This window comes from Condylostylus longicornis, unplaced genomic scaffold (assembly GCF_029603195.1).
Source record: "Condylostylus longicornis isolate FDR11 unplaced genomic scaffold, ASM2960319v2 ptg000137l, whole genome shotgun sequence".
Lineage (NCBI taxonomy): Eukaryota > Metazoa > Arthropoda > Insecta > Diptera > Dolichopodidae > Condylostylus > Condylostylus longicornis.
This window is the reverse complement of record NW_026578105.1, coordinates 1,713,763-1,730,027: the sequence shown is the minus strand read 5'-3', so window position 1 is coordinate 1,730,027 and position 16,265 is coordinate 1,713,763.

Below are 16,265 nucleotides of genomic sequence, written 5' to 3'. Positions count from 1 at the left end.
ATTTTAGAAGATAATTAGCCTTAGCTGACAGAGTTCTAATCTAAATGCCTTGCTAATTGCTAGTAAATATTAAACAGTATTAAATAAAAATAAGTAAAAGAGGTACATACGACTCTCACGAGCCGTTACGGATTCTTCTACTGAAACTGTACAGAATTTTTGTAACCATTCTTCTACTGAAAGAAGTAAACAATTAAACACATCCTATTGCTATACAGTTTTTAAGTGTTTAATATATTTTGCGCCCCTGATGCTTTTCCGTCTTCAAATTTCTATGGTTAACAATTTGGCTTTGTGCACATAACTAGGCTGATAAGAAAGTTTTCGTTTGAGTGAAATATCAAAATAAAGAGTAACTTTCTTCACATGGGAACGCTTAATTGAAATTTTTAAAAGTGGCAATTTAAAGGAACGTATTAATTTTTTTAAAAAATCTAACAAAAATTGATTTATAATCGAAATTCAGTTTGATTTTTATCAAAATTTTAACAAAAATATTATAATGATTGGTTCCAGTTTGTTTTGATGAATCAATATTATTAAAGGTACATACATACATGTTGGCTATATACATATATATACTTGCATATATCGGCATGCAAAACAAAAAAACTTACGATTTAACTACAAAAAACAAAAACGGAAACATAATTTTTTTTTGTATTCTCTTATTCTTTCTCTCTCCCTCCCTGGCCCTCTGTTACATGTATTTCTCTTCTCTCTTTCTCCTCTCTTTCTATTAAATTTATTGTTTTTTTTTTCAGGTTTTTTATGCAATAGATTTTTTTTTTTTCTTTAAAGCAAAGCAAAACTATAACACAAAAGCAGCAAATTTAAAATAAAAAATAAACGTTTTTTTTTTTGTCTTTTACTTAGTTTTTCACTTTTTTTGCCATCCTTTTTAGTTTATTTCATTTTTGTATTTGTTTTTTTTTTTTTTTAAAGTTCATCGCACCCCCACTTTACACGTTCAAAATGTCACAGAGTCATTTTGTTTTTCATTTTTATTTTTTTTTTTTTTTGTTAGTTTTTGAATTTATTTTTTAACAAAATATGAATATGCATTTTTATAGACTATACATACAATATATACAATTATATACACATGTTATTTATACACATATATTTGTACATATGATATATATATGAATACGCACAAACATCAACACATAATAATTTTGTTCACATAATTCTTCTTTTGTTTTTTTTCTTTTTCTTATTTTATATTTTTTCTAAAATTTTCAAATATGCATGGACATTGATATACATATATGCATATACTTTCTAGTATATATACATATATATACTTATATATAGTATGTATATATACATATATATATATATATACTTGTTATGTTTGTGAATATTCATATAAGGTACTTATAAATACAAAATTTTCATATAAAAATTTTGTTATACGAAATTCTATTACAAGAAAAATTAAAAAAACAAACACAAAAAAAAATTGAAAAATTTTTAAATAGTTTATTTACGCCATATTATAAGTTATCTACATAAATAATATAAATTTATACATATATATATATACGTAAATTTAAGTGTATGGTAAACAAAAACATGAAAAACATACTAATGATAAATGCATATGAAAATAATAACAGTAACAGTTAAAATAACAAACAAATATAATACTTATACACACCTTAATACATAAGTATAATATAGTTTTATATGTCAAAAAAAAATTAAAAAAGAATAAACAAAAATAATACTAGTTATAATATTTTGTTCTACACAAAAATATAATATATAAGTATGTAAAAAAGGTGCATATACCCACACAATATAACTAAAACATTATATACAAAATATACATTTATACATACGTTATGTATAAGTTTTGTATGAGAAGAAAATATTTGTTATACTATATGATATGTCAGCATGTATTCATATAGATATATATTGATATTTTTATAAATATAATTTCAATTATAGGTTATGTTCTGCATAAAAAAATAAAATAGAAAAACGAAAAATTGAAAATGTTTTTTTTTTAAGTATACAATATTACAAATTAACATACATTTTAACATTCAAATAAAATATTATAGATATTATATAGAATGGAAATGACATTTAAGCATTAACAATACTGTATATACCATGCTATATATATATAAGTATATAACCACAAACAAGTATACTGTAAGTTCAAATATATATACGTATTCATGTGATAATATACATATGAATGTATGTTTTAATTTCAATGTAACGCAGTGCAGTTGCATATTATATGGTTTGTATAACAACTATTATATTTTGACATACAAAATTTAAAATAAAAAAATTCATATATATATATATATGCAATTGAATAAATATACAAATATATATTTATATATGTTATATAATATATGTATATATCATGTGTAATTCGTAAAATGGATAAAATATTATTGTAATCTAAACTATAATCTACCTGGCTCCATGATTCCTTCCTGAAATAACTGGAACTGAAATGATTTAAATGATACTAAAAATATTGTCCTATAAAGAAAAATATAGAAAAAGAAAAATAAAACAAAATGTATAACAAAAAAAGAAAAAAATTAAGAGAAAATTTATTTCAACTTGAATGCATGTACACATTTATTATTAAATTTTTTTTTCTTTTATTTTCACATACATACTACATACATATACATATAATAATATTTGTACATAATGTAGTTATACAAATATTTTATAATAAAAATTTAGGAAAAAAATTAAAATCTCTCTTATTTTTACATACTAGATAACAAAAAAAAAAAATAGACTGTGCAGACTCTGCACTACGTTCACAAACTATTTCATTTTTTTTTTCGGTAAAATTATGACCGTAAAATTATATGACGGGATATTTATTATAGCTGTGTTGGCCGACAATTCAGTTAGTATATTAATAATTTAGTCAATAAATCAAATAATTTATTTATTTAAACATAAACAAATTTCAAAAATAAAAAATATTTTCCAGTTTATTACAGTTTATTACACAGAAAAAATTCTAACCTTTTTTCTCTCTTTAAGACCGTATTATCTCAAAACCAGAATTTCAATTTTCGTTAACTTATAGGGATTTTCAATTACTTTATTAAAAAAAATTATTATAAATTTTAAGAGAACTAAAAAGTTCTACAAATTTTATTTCTTTTTTAATGTTTCTTTCAATTTTCCTTCTGCTCGACCTAAAAGTATGCAATTTTACTACTTTTTATGATATTAAAAGAATAATGTAAATAATATGAACAATTGTAATTTTTTTTGTTTTAATTATTAAAAAGAAATGCGCTATTAAATGAAACAAAATAAAATGGAGAAATCATTTACCCATTTACGCATTTTTGTCATTTAGTAATTTACAGTCAAATATGAAATGTTCCCCAGCTGTGTCTCATATTAAAAACGACAAATATATCTGTTATATTATATTAATATATAATTTTTATGTATAAAAATATTTTATATTTTATTTTATATAAAAATATGAAATAATATATAACAATTTTCTTATAGTCAATATTGATAGTTGAAACGAACTCGAAAATTTTCATACCACTTCAATATTTTTTTATATATATATATTAATATAATATATACAAAATTACTTTATGTTACTAATATAACAGTTTTCAATATATATTATATAATTTTTTTTAATATATATTTTATTATATAAATTTTCTTTATGTAAAAATGCCTTTATATTTTCACTTCTCTTAATATTTATAGTTTTCTTTCATAGCTTATACTCGTATTTTATATAAAATGTTTTTATTATAACCAGCTTCAATATTATTTTTAGATTATTTTACACAAATATTATAATAAATTATGGACAAGTGAATTTACCCATATCACATGCACATATAATGATGGATATGTTTAAAATTTATTATTGGTATATTTATATGCAGAAATTATAAAATAATATATTTATATATTTGTTATACAACTACATAGTATACATATATGATATAAAGAAAGTATTATACTGAATATAAAACGCAAAATATTTATATTTAAGTGTGTACTTGAAATGAAAAAAAAAAAATGTTACAAGTACCCTTTTGGACTAAGTGCGTTCTATATATACATACTTATAATGCAGTTTATATGTAATATTTTTGTTACAAAATAAAAGTTAAAATAAAATGAATGAAAGAAGAAAAAAAAAACAAAAAACCAAAATAAATTTTCAATTTATTTTTATAAAAGTTTTTCTCTTATTTTAATAATTTTAATTTAATTTTTTTTTTATTTTTTGAAAAAGTGGTTAGAAAAAATTATATTTCTTACTCTTAAAATATGTACCTACATATACTCATATAATATATACATAATATTATATACAAATTACACTGTATGTATGTATATAATTTCGTTCTTATATTTGAATAAATTTACTTACAAGTGGATTCAATTTCAAATTTTATTGAGGGACTTGAAATTTTTTTTTTTTGTTTTTTAAAACTAATTCAATTAATATTACAATATAATTATTGTTAATAAATCAAGTTAACTTGAATTCAAAATTTATTAACTAAAATTTCAAGAATTTTATAAAAAAAAAACTGTTATATTTTTAGAATTAATGAATAACATGTCATGTAAATTCTATGAGAAAATTTAAAAATATTATCAAATTTCATTAAATAACATTTAAGTTATGTAATATGAAAGTATTATAATGAAAACGATATATTAGAGTATAATATACCATATAACAGTTACGCAAAATCTCAGTAATAACGAAATAAAGTAATTGGAAATAGTTTCATTTTTATATTTTACGTATTCTTTTTTAGTTTTTTGTTATACAAAAGTGTATAACAGTTTTTGCTTTTATTTATAACTGTTATACAAATATACTTTTTATATATTTCGAGTTCTTCTTATATAGTATACCTATACAATGTATTTTTAGAATAATTTTTTAACTATAATAACCCATATTGATTAAAGCTAAACATATTACACTAATATGTTAGTATAATACAAAAACATATAACAAATAAAACTTTTAAATTTAAAACGCTCTTTTATAGCAATTTAATTAAACATCCTGTATTTTATATAACAAAAATTTTCTTCAAATTCTTTTATACTGCATAATTTATAATATTAATTTAAAGTTAAAATTTTTTATAAATTTAAAGTACTTTAATTAAGGGTAATTAAATGATTTGTAACAAAAATTTTAAGTAATTCAATTTATATTTTAATTTTAGAATTACACACTTACATATATACAATGTGCTTCCAATAAAATACAATCCTACATAATATGCCTATTATATTTTCTTCATATACTTTCTATCCTCAGAAATCAAAAAAAAAATCATAACATAACTTTGATGCAACATATTATCCTTCTACACTCACATATTATATAAAATGTACTGCAAACTAATTAAAACCAGTACACACACACACACATACAAAAATTAAATATTTTATTAGAATGCGTAATTTAATTTTCTGTTTTTCTTTTGAAATTTTTAAATTTTTAATTAAATTTGTATAATTACAATTTTTATATGCCTTATGTAATTGTCTTTTAAAAAAAAAAAATTTGTAAAAGCAATTAATGAAACATAAATTTTATCAAGTACAAAATATTAAAAATTTAATGCTTTATACAACAGCAAAAAAAACAGGCATAAAAATTTCAAATTCCAAAAATTAAATTTATTATTTATAGATTTAAAATAAATTTTAAAGTTCAAAGTATTCTTTGCGAAATTGTAGCGAAAATATACAAGAAAAAAAAAATACAAAATTTGATTAAAAAATATTTCTAAAATTTATATAATTCGTGAAAATCTGATTAAAAGCCCACTATACCTACTACTACTGTATACGCCTACTATAAAATTATAAAAATGAAAATAATATAAATTTACTGTATTAGATTTTCAATTTCAAGGCAATATTAGATAAAATTATGTAGATTAGCTAAAAAGATTGGAACAAAAAATAAATACATGTGCATATATAATGACATATCGTGCGATAAATTATACAAAATTTTTAATAATATATTTATTCAAACTCTAAAAGAGTGTGTTAAAATTTAAATGAAAAAAAAAAATTATTTTTTTATTATAAACCCTATCATTCAAAACGCAGTATATAAAATCAAAATAATTATGACGGCTACATTTTATAGCAGCAACAATGTATCAATATACAATTCGGCTTATACAGTTGCAGTTTCTGAATTGTGCTGCAGCATTGTATTATTGCAACTTCGAACGAAATGAGAATTTTGGTTTAAGAAAGTATCACTTCTTTTCTAAATATAATTCATGCTGGTGTCAAAATGTAGAACAAATTAAAAAAAATACAAAAATTATTTTGAAAAACATTTACAAATACAAAAGCTTGGCAGCTAGTAATCATATTTTAAATAAAAAATTAAAATACCAATTATTGATTTTTATTTTATATTGTAAATATTAAATAATAATATTTTAACATATTCAAGTACTTAACCACAATCATAACATGTATAATAACAAAATTTTAAATGAAAACATGCATCAACCTTGTATCTTAAAGTTATATATTTTTATAATTACTTAAATTCAAATAAATAAGTATAAATATATAATTCATATAATATATAAATTTCAAACATATATGCATACATATAAAAATCGAGTACATATCGAGTGAAGTAAGAAAATAATACATTTTGTACTTTAATAAGGATATAAGAAACAAAATTTTCATATTAAAAATTTATTTAAAAATTATTGATAATTTCGGCTGAACATATTTTAAAAACATGTATGATGACATCCACAATAACAAAATAATATTTATTATTCCATGAAAAAATGTATGTATTGTATACATATGTACACACTAACATACATTATGTTTTAATCTTAACATTTCGAAATATAATTTGTTTTTATTTTTGTAAAAAAATTTTGTGAGATTTTTAACTTTTTTTCTCTGATTTACAAATTTAAATAAAATATAAGAGAAAATCAAAAAAAAAAAATTAAACCGTAAAAGGAAAAATAGCGTGCAGATTTAAATTATGTACACAATGTAATACAGTACGACCCTGATAAATGAAACCCTGAAAATATTTAACAAAATTAATTTTTTACTATTTATTACATTTTATTTAATTCAAAAACTGAACCATATTTATACTTATATAACATAACAAATATTTCATATATAGATATATATATTTCATATATAGATATTTATGCTTAATAATAATAAAATTTACATTCTTGTAGTAAACATACGTATATCCGTACGAACGTATGATCGAATGGTATACTAAATTTATGAACGTATGATCGAATGGTATACTATTTTTGTAACGTTAAGAAATAAGTCTGAGATATAAGCTCAAGTTCATAATTTATTTCAACTTCAAAAATTGTTTGGCCATATCTTATTATTAATTATTCAGGGTACAGTTTTAAAACTTTGCACAAGCAAATGTATTGCTAGGGCTGTTTGTTAAAAACCATTGAAGTTTTGCGACTGCTTGTGGTAGTTGTCATACAGTCTCATAAGTTGTTTGTTCATAGCCAAGAAACTATTAAAGTTGCAAAACTGAAATTTTGAATAAATAAATTTGGTGAAATGGTCATAATTTTCTGTAAAATTCTTTTAGATCGTATGAGTTTATATGGTAAGTACCATATATGAACAGCATAGCACTAGACATATTTTAAAAAGCAAGAGATTGTGTAAAACTCAATTGTTTGTCAATTATCTTCAACATTAAAAATCATTTATTCGTTCGGGTATCACACAGTTAACACGATCAAGTATACCCATGCTGTTTTTTTTTCAATTTTGGAAGCCCACACAAAATAATCTATTCCATTTAAAAATTTTAATACATAATATATATATATATATATATATATATATATATATATATATATATAATATATATATATATATATTACATATATATCATATATATATAATATATATATATTATATATATATATGATATATAAATATATATATATATGATATAATCATATATATATTATAATATATATCATATATATGATATATATATGATATATATCATATATATATATATATGATATATGTATATATACATATATATATAATATATATCATATATATATTATATATATATCATATATATTATATATATATCATATATATATTATATATATATCATATATGATATTATATCATATATATATATGTATATATATATATATATATATATATATATATACAGCTATGATCAAAATAATAGAAACACTTTATATACGTTTTTAATTTCTTTTATATCTTTTGTAAATTATATTCGAATTAAATGCCATCTTTTGTAAAATTATTTTGCTATATTATGTTCTATTGTGAATATATTTATTGTCACTAAAGAACTGTAATCTGCGGGAATTCAGCATTTGAAAGTAAAAATACCGTATTTCATCTGGTCAAAATAATAGAAACACCCGACGAAGGTAGCTTTATTGATGAAGAAAACTAATTTTTTTTTAAATTATTTAAGCAAATATTGAACAATATTTGAATTTTAATAATTAAATAATTTAATTTTTTGAAAAATTGGAAAAATATTGCAGAATTATGGGTCTATATTTTTCCAATTTTTATTGGAAATATGGTTTATATATTAATTAAAAACTTAACAAACCAAGGAAAAAGTATAAAAGAAATTGCCACAATTATTGAACGTTGAGTACATTTAGTTTTTAACGCTTTAAAAAGTAATAAAAGTCCTGAATAGGATGAGGAAGAGGCTAATGTGAGTGGTAGAACCATACGCAAAATATTGAACAAAAATAATTTATTTGGTCGCGAAGTTCGAAAAGTTCCCTATGTCAGTAAAAACAATATTAAACATAGAAAAACTTTTGCTAAAACTCATTACGTGTGCAGTGGGCTAGAGGGTGTAAAGAAGTGGCGCAATATCCTTTGTTCGGAAGAAACAAAAATTAATTTCTTTGGGCCAGATGTTCCTACATTCGTTATACGTCCACCAAATACTGAATTAAACCCTAGGTTCACGCTCAAAACCGTAAAACAAGGTGGCGGCAATATAATGATTTGGGATTGTTATGAACAAAAATATTAGGTGCTTCTATTATTTTGACCATAGCTGTATATATTAAAAAGAACATATATATCTATATATTTGCTTACGATATTTTATGAATTTTTTCCCTTTAATTTCTAATCAGATCTTATTTTCCCTCTAAGCCTACTATTCGTGTATAAGAAATTATCCTTTCGTATATCCTTTAATTTTTATTTTTCTTATTAATGGTGGCATACAACAAAATAACAAACTAAATATTTCTAATATGTAGAATATAAATTGTATAACAGCAAATGTTCAAAATGAAAAAAAAGTGCTTATAAATATAAGACGTATATTTATGTATATACATATATATACATATCGTGCAATATACTAGAGCACATATTCATTCACATGCATAATATATAATAAGATATATTATTATACAAACTCATACATATATTTAAAACCAAAAAATAAAATTCTAAACATGGAAAGTGCCATAAGCAAAAAAAAAGTAAAAACTAAACTAAAGTCATCTTAATAAGGTGACAGAAAAAGAAAATAAAAAATAATCAAAAAAAAAATTTTCTACACATATACGTATTTTGTCGGTGTGTGTACGTTATAAGGACTGGGCAAATGTCCATCTGGGAATTGCTTCCATAAGTATGCCAAGCAATTTAGTATATAAAAATTTGGTTTTGTACTTTGTTTTTTCATTTTTTCATTTTTGCATTTCGTACTTTGTATTTTATTTTGAATTTTATCCAAATTCATTACACCAAAGTTGGGTATTACGGACAAATAAACCTTAGACAAAACATAAAATAAATAAATTTTTTCATACCAAATGGTTCACTAAAAATTTTTTTCTATGTACAGCCCTACAATGTATGTATGTAATTTTACATTTTATGTGATACTCGGGTATATTAATAAGCAGAGCTGAATTAACAGATATTAGGAACCTTTAACCAATATATAGATAATAAACACAATATAATTTTGTTATAATTGAAATTGTAAAACTTGATTGTGTTCAGAATAAATTCTAAAATTTAAAAATAATTTCAGGAATAATTCTTTGATCAATTTCCAGCAAAAAATTATATGGTTGGAAGATGGGGTGGGGGGGGGGGGGGGGGGGGGGGTGCAGATATAGTCAGCCTGTTGAAAAAAAAAATACCGGAGCTTGTTTTACAGACGATTGATTGTTCTTTATTTATGGTTTCACAATTAATTTGATTTGAGCCACAGTTTTCGAGATACAGCTCGTCAAAGCCAGAATTTTTGTTTTTTTTTTGTGTTTACAAACATGCGATTCATACATTTCATACATTTTCCATACAAACAGCATTTACAAATATTTTTTTTAGTTTTGTATGTGTAATTTGCGTAATTTGTATGAAATGTATGAAATATGCTCTTTTCGGTTTTATAAATTTTTAGTATTTTTCAAACTAAATGCCGAAAACAATCGTTAGCCAGTATCACTTCTTTCTGATAATATAAATTTATTTTAAATAAATTGCACATTATTATATAAAATATCACAAATTCAAACAATTTCGGAATCTACTCTGTTCTCAGACTATAGGTAAATCCACCACTGTGTTTGTGTATATAAGGTAAACATATTTTTGTATATACAAATGAACGAAAAGAAGTACAAATTTTATTATTCTATACACATAAATAAATCTAGGTAATTTATAATTTTTTTAAGAAAATGTTTTTTGTTACAAAAGAAAAAATGAAAATATTCCAAGGAAGGTATTTTTGCCTACTTTTTTACCATTTTTGAATATTTTAATTTTTTTTTTTTAAATCCAACCAAGAACCCAATTTTTTTTTTTCTTTTTATAAATTTATTTCTGTTGAAGTTAAGCAAAATTTTTATTTTTAATATTCATATAAGCATAAGACCCTTAAATAACACAAGTAGGTCTTTCCAAATAATAATTGAAAATCCGCGTTTTTACAAAAAAAAAAATTATTCTTCCCAAGAATCATTTAACTAACTCTTCATGCTAATAAACCAAACCTTTGATTTCCTATTAAATGAAATCTTCTTATTTCAACCTACAAATATTTTAACCATTCTTAAAATCGAATACCGTATTTTCGTGATTTAAAAAAAAAATTTAAAAATTAAATAGGGTTTGGTTTTTTTCTAATTTAATGATTTAGATTTTGGTTTTTCAATTTATTATTTTCACAGCAAAATAATCAACACCAACGTAAATTTTGTACTTTCCAATTTAAAAAAAAAATTCTAATTAGGTTTTAGGGTTTGTTTTTTTCCTATTTCTAAATAATTTATTAGAAAATTAATTACAAAATCAAATGTAGTGGAAAAAAATTAAACCTAGATTTTTAATTGTCGTCACAATGTCTATTGAATAAACTGAGATGCACAAATATGAAAAAAATATTCTAAATTCTTAAATTAAACAATTCTTTTCCTGTTACAATATTAGAATGTAACAATTTTTTTTTTGGCATAAGAATTAATAAAACATAAAAAAAAACCTAAATAAATTTTAAAAATCAATTAAGATTTTTATACCAAAACGTCCAAGTTCTGTTGATTCCGTCGATTGATTCTCAAAAACATCTAGCCTAAGGCCATTGCTTAAGATTACTGTTATTAACACAGAACAAAAGCGACACACAAACTCAACCCTTTTGTATATTTTGCATAATTATAATGTCACACACTTATAGAAGGAGATGATATTAAAAAAAAACCCAATTTTAGGTTAAAAACCGATTTCGTCATCGGTTGAATTTGCCACGATAATTTCGCTTTATATTGAGCGAAATCCTATTTATATAATCTTTATGAATTTTGATATTTTGCAGTAGAAAATCGCTCTTGTTTTATTTTCACCTTAAAGTGGGGAATACTTCAATTTAAAAAAAAAGTGGAGTACTCCTAACCAACGGCACCATCGTCAAAATCAGTGAAATTGCATTCATTTACAATCTTATTGTTTCGAAACCACATAACATTTATTTATAGTTTTTAAATTTCGTGAAAAGATAGCAAATTTTTTGTTCTATCTCAAAATGGAGTTGAAGAATGTCACTTATAATATTAGTGACATTCAGTAACGCCTTACGAGTATAAGTAATAAGATGTTGAATTTCGATATTTTGACAATTATAATTGTTAGCAAATGATTAATTTTGCTGGTAAAAATGGTTGCTTTTCTCTCTGCTACACCCCCCTTCTTGTTATTATCTGTCAAAATTAGCCAAATTTCATTATTCTCATTTCTTGAATAAATTTTAACATTTATTGAATATTTCAAATTTTTTTTTTTAAATTTACAATAATAACAATTAAATTTCTATATAATAAATATATATATATATATATATATATATATATATATATATGTCTATATGCACATTTTTACATTTATATACTTAAGTAACAATAATATAATAAAAATTAAATGTACTGAAAATGAAATAATAAAAAAAAAATCGCAATTTCAAAAAGAGACATAAACTCAAGAGTTTTTAGTTGTTAATGAAATGAAAAAGTTAAAATAACAAAAACTCTAAATATAACACACTTAACGAAAAACATAAAATCATTAGACCCAAGAGTCTATCACAAAACCCTCAATTTATAATTTCAATTGTAAATCTCAGACAATTTTACACTTACCAGTCAGAGGTGTATTATATTATACTATGTGCATATAATATAAATTTATATATACATATATATATATAATATATCATATGCATAATAATGATATACAATGTTATAAATATATATATTATGTGTACCTGAATTCCTATACACAATGGCATGAGTAAATTAATCATGAACAAAAAAACAAAAAAATTTTATAAAGGTACAAGAAGTGCAAAAAAAAAACAAGAGAAAGAGAAAAATAAGAGTAAAATAAAAAAGAGGAAAGCAATCTAGTGAGAATATTACAGTAAAAATAAATTGATGAACAAGATTAAGAGCGAACAAATCAGGAATTCATAAACAATTTATACAAGAATTTTCTATTGTCCTTGCAATTTTTTACATATAAATTTTTATTATTACTTTTTTTTTCATATTTCTTCTGTTTTTCTCTTTTTCTTTCTTATACCATCATAGCACACAGAACACAACACAAAAAGAACACTTAAATGAAAAAATAAAGAGAAATTTTTTTTGTTTTTTTTTATTTATTTTTTCTTATTTGTGCTTTTATACCTTCTATACTGGTTGTTCTTTTGTTATATTTTCAATTTTTGTATTGTTTAAAATTGAGAAGCAGCCCAGCAGATGCCATTTTTCAGTCAATTCAATAACAAGAGGTAAATGAATTACAATTACCATATAGTGTCATTGTGCAATACTTGGCCTATGCTCCTTTTCAATTTAACATTATTTCTTCCTTTCTTTTTGTTGATTTTCTTCTGTTTTTTTTTCGTTTTTGTTTGTGTCGTCGGTCGTTTATTTTAATCTTGTTTTTTTCCTTTTTTTTTTTTTTGGTGAACATCATTCTTGTGTTTCCGTCTAATTTTTCTGTACCTATACATCTTGTTCTATCACCATAATATATGCTTATACCAAACATGTTTGTTCAATTAATATTTATATATGCATAACTTTTTCTTTAATAAAATATACAAAGTATCCCATAAAAGACTTTGAAATTTGTATATGTAGATAAGCAGAACTCACTGTTTTCGTATAATATTTAAATCGAATTGATTTCTACAATCATACACTACTTTGCTGGAAAAAAGTCGATGAAACAAATACACGTTTTTACAAGACAGCATCTTTTATAAATGCATGCCTCGTGCATTACAGAGAATCCCTTAATAAAATATTTGCCTCGTTTTTCCCCAAAAATAAAACTTGATATACAAAATGAATTTTTAATTGTGAATTTTTATTGTTAAATTTATTTACTGGACACTCTGTTCTTAAAATGTAAATGCGTCTCATCTTTATCGCGAACATAATTGCTTATGCATTTTATTTGATGTTATACAAAGAGTTCAAATTCAATAACAATTTAGGAATTTAAATTCTATTCACGAATGAATGAATAAGTGAATACATTTTGCGACAATTTAAATTTTCTATTAGGCGTGTGGTTTTAAAATCAATATGGAAAACTATGGTACTTGTAATTTTTTTTCTCTTATGTTTTGTTTGATTAGTTGTCCTTTTATGTCGATTCTTTAACTGTAAACATTAAAATGTTTTTTTAATTTTAAATCAACAATATGAATTTTACAAAAATTTTGATGTACATTGTAATCATCTACAGTCACAATGTAGATACAAAAATTGTTGCGGGTTTGGGAATGGAATTGTTAGTATAGATGGGGTTTAACCTTAGCCGTTGATTCGCAAAGGTGACCTCAGTGGTTTTATATTGATTTCTTGGAGCTTCTCTTGGAAAAAATTCTTTGAATGGAGAAGGACAGGTGGTTGACAGCTCGTGCATTCAGAGTAAGCCCTATTATTCATAAGAATTTTTCTTTTTCGCACAAAGAATATTTTTGCTTTTTAACTCCACAAAATTGGCATTTTTTCTATCCTTACTCTAAAATTTATATCTTCCTGAATATCATTTGATTTTATACTAGTACACAATTTCGATACCATACACTTGAAAATCAATTTATTAAAAAATTGAAATAAAGTTGGATCAATTTTGTTTTCCGTAAAAATATTACCAAAAATATGCAATATTAAATTTCGAAAATAGCAAAAAAAATTTCTAAATAAAATAAATTAATGTTGTTTCCAACAGTTCTTTTAATATTTTTCAAATTGTTATTTTGACATTTGACACTACAAAATAATATCAGGTAACATTACATGTCATACAATACACTTAAATCACAAAACCCTTCCAAAAAAACAAAAAAAAAAACAATTTATAAAAAAGGGGGATAACATGTCGTATACAAATGTTTTAAAAAATAAACACAATCCACATACACAAAAACATCACATGTGCAGTAATAATAAAATAATCATCTAAATATCATGTACACACCATTATATACTTTTATATGAGAGAAATAATACATCCACTTGCATATAGGTGAAAGATCAAATAACAATTATTTTATGGTGAACAAAAAAAAAATGTTGAAAACAATTTCAAATTTAATATTTTAATTTTGAAATTTTCGGTACTATTAGAATAAAATTTTATTTAAATTTTTTTATACACACTGAGCCGATACAGACTCAGATACCCAACATTTTTTAAAGTTACCGAAATTTTGAAAAATGTAAACATTTTCGTTCTCTTCTCTCAACATTTCAACTTCTCTCAAAGTAGACATTTCACTACAAACCAAGAAACGTATTTCACAAATCAAAATATTTTAAGAACACAAAAAATTAAATAGACCAAGAAACTTTAAATGTAATTAATGTAAAATGCACTTTTGTATATTTTTGTGTTTTAGGAATAATTTTCGTTATGTAGGATTTTATATAGGGCTATTATCGAATAGCGGAGACAATTATTATTTATCAATATTTTTATGTTTATTAAAATTCAAAATTATAATAAATTGTTTCTGTACTAAAAATGCAAAAAAAAATCACTTAAATCATGAGTTTAGAAATATATCCGAAACATTGTTCCCCTTGGGAAATTTCAAAGGTGCAAAAAAAAAGTCCAAATTGCAAAATGTTGATATATTCTTCCGACAACTTATTTGTAAGAATTGTAAAAATCAGTTTTGTTAATAGTATAAATTTTTTTTTTCGAAATTAAAACAAAAGTGCAAAATCTTGAGATTAAAAAATAAAAGGTGCACAAAATCTTAAAAAAGTGAAAATTTTTACACGAAGGTGTCATTATGGGAACACTGACCCAGAGGGGCAACAATCTCTGTTCAAAGTCTAAACGACAACCGTAATTATAAAATATTTGAAAAAAAATTCTCTTATTTGTACAATTCTAAGAGAGTAAAGTTTGGTATAAAAAACTCATATTTAATCTAGAGTATGAATTTAATTTCTTCTACTTCCTTAATTAATATGTAAATACAATAATATATTAAAAATAATTTTAAAATATTTTCATAATTTAATAACAAAAATTTAAAGGAAATCATTACTTTTTAATTTATTGGGTAAATTTTCTTCAAAACAACTTCAATTTTTCTCTCTTGTTTGACA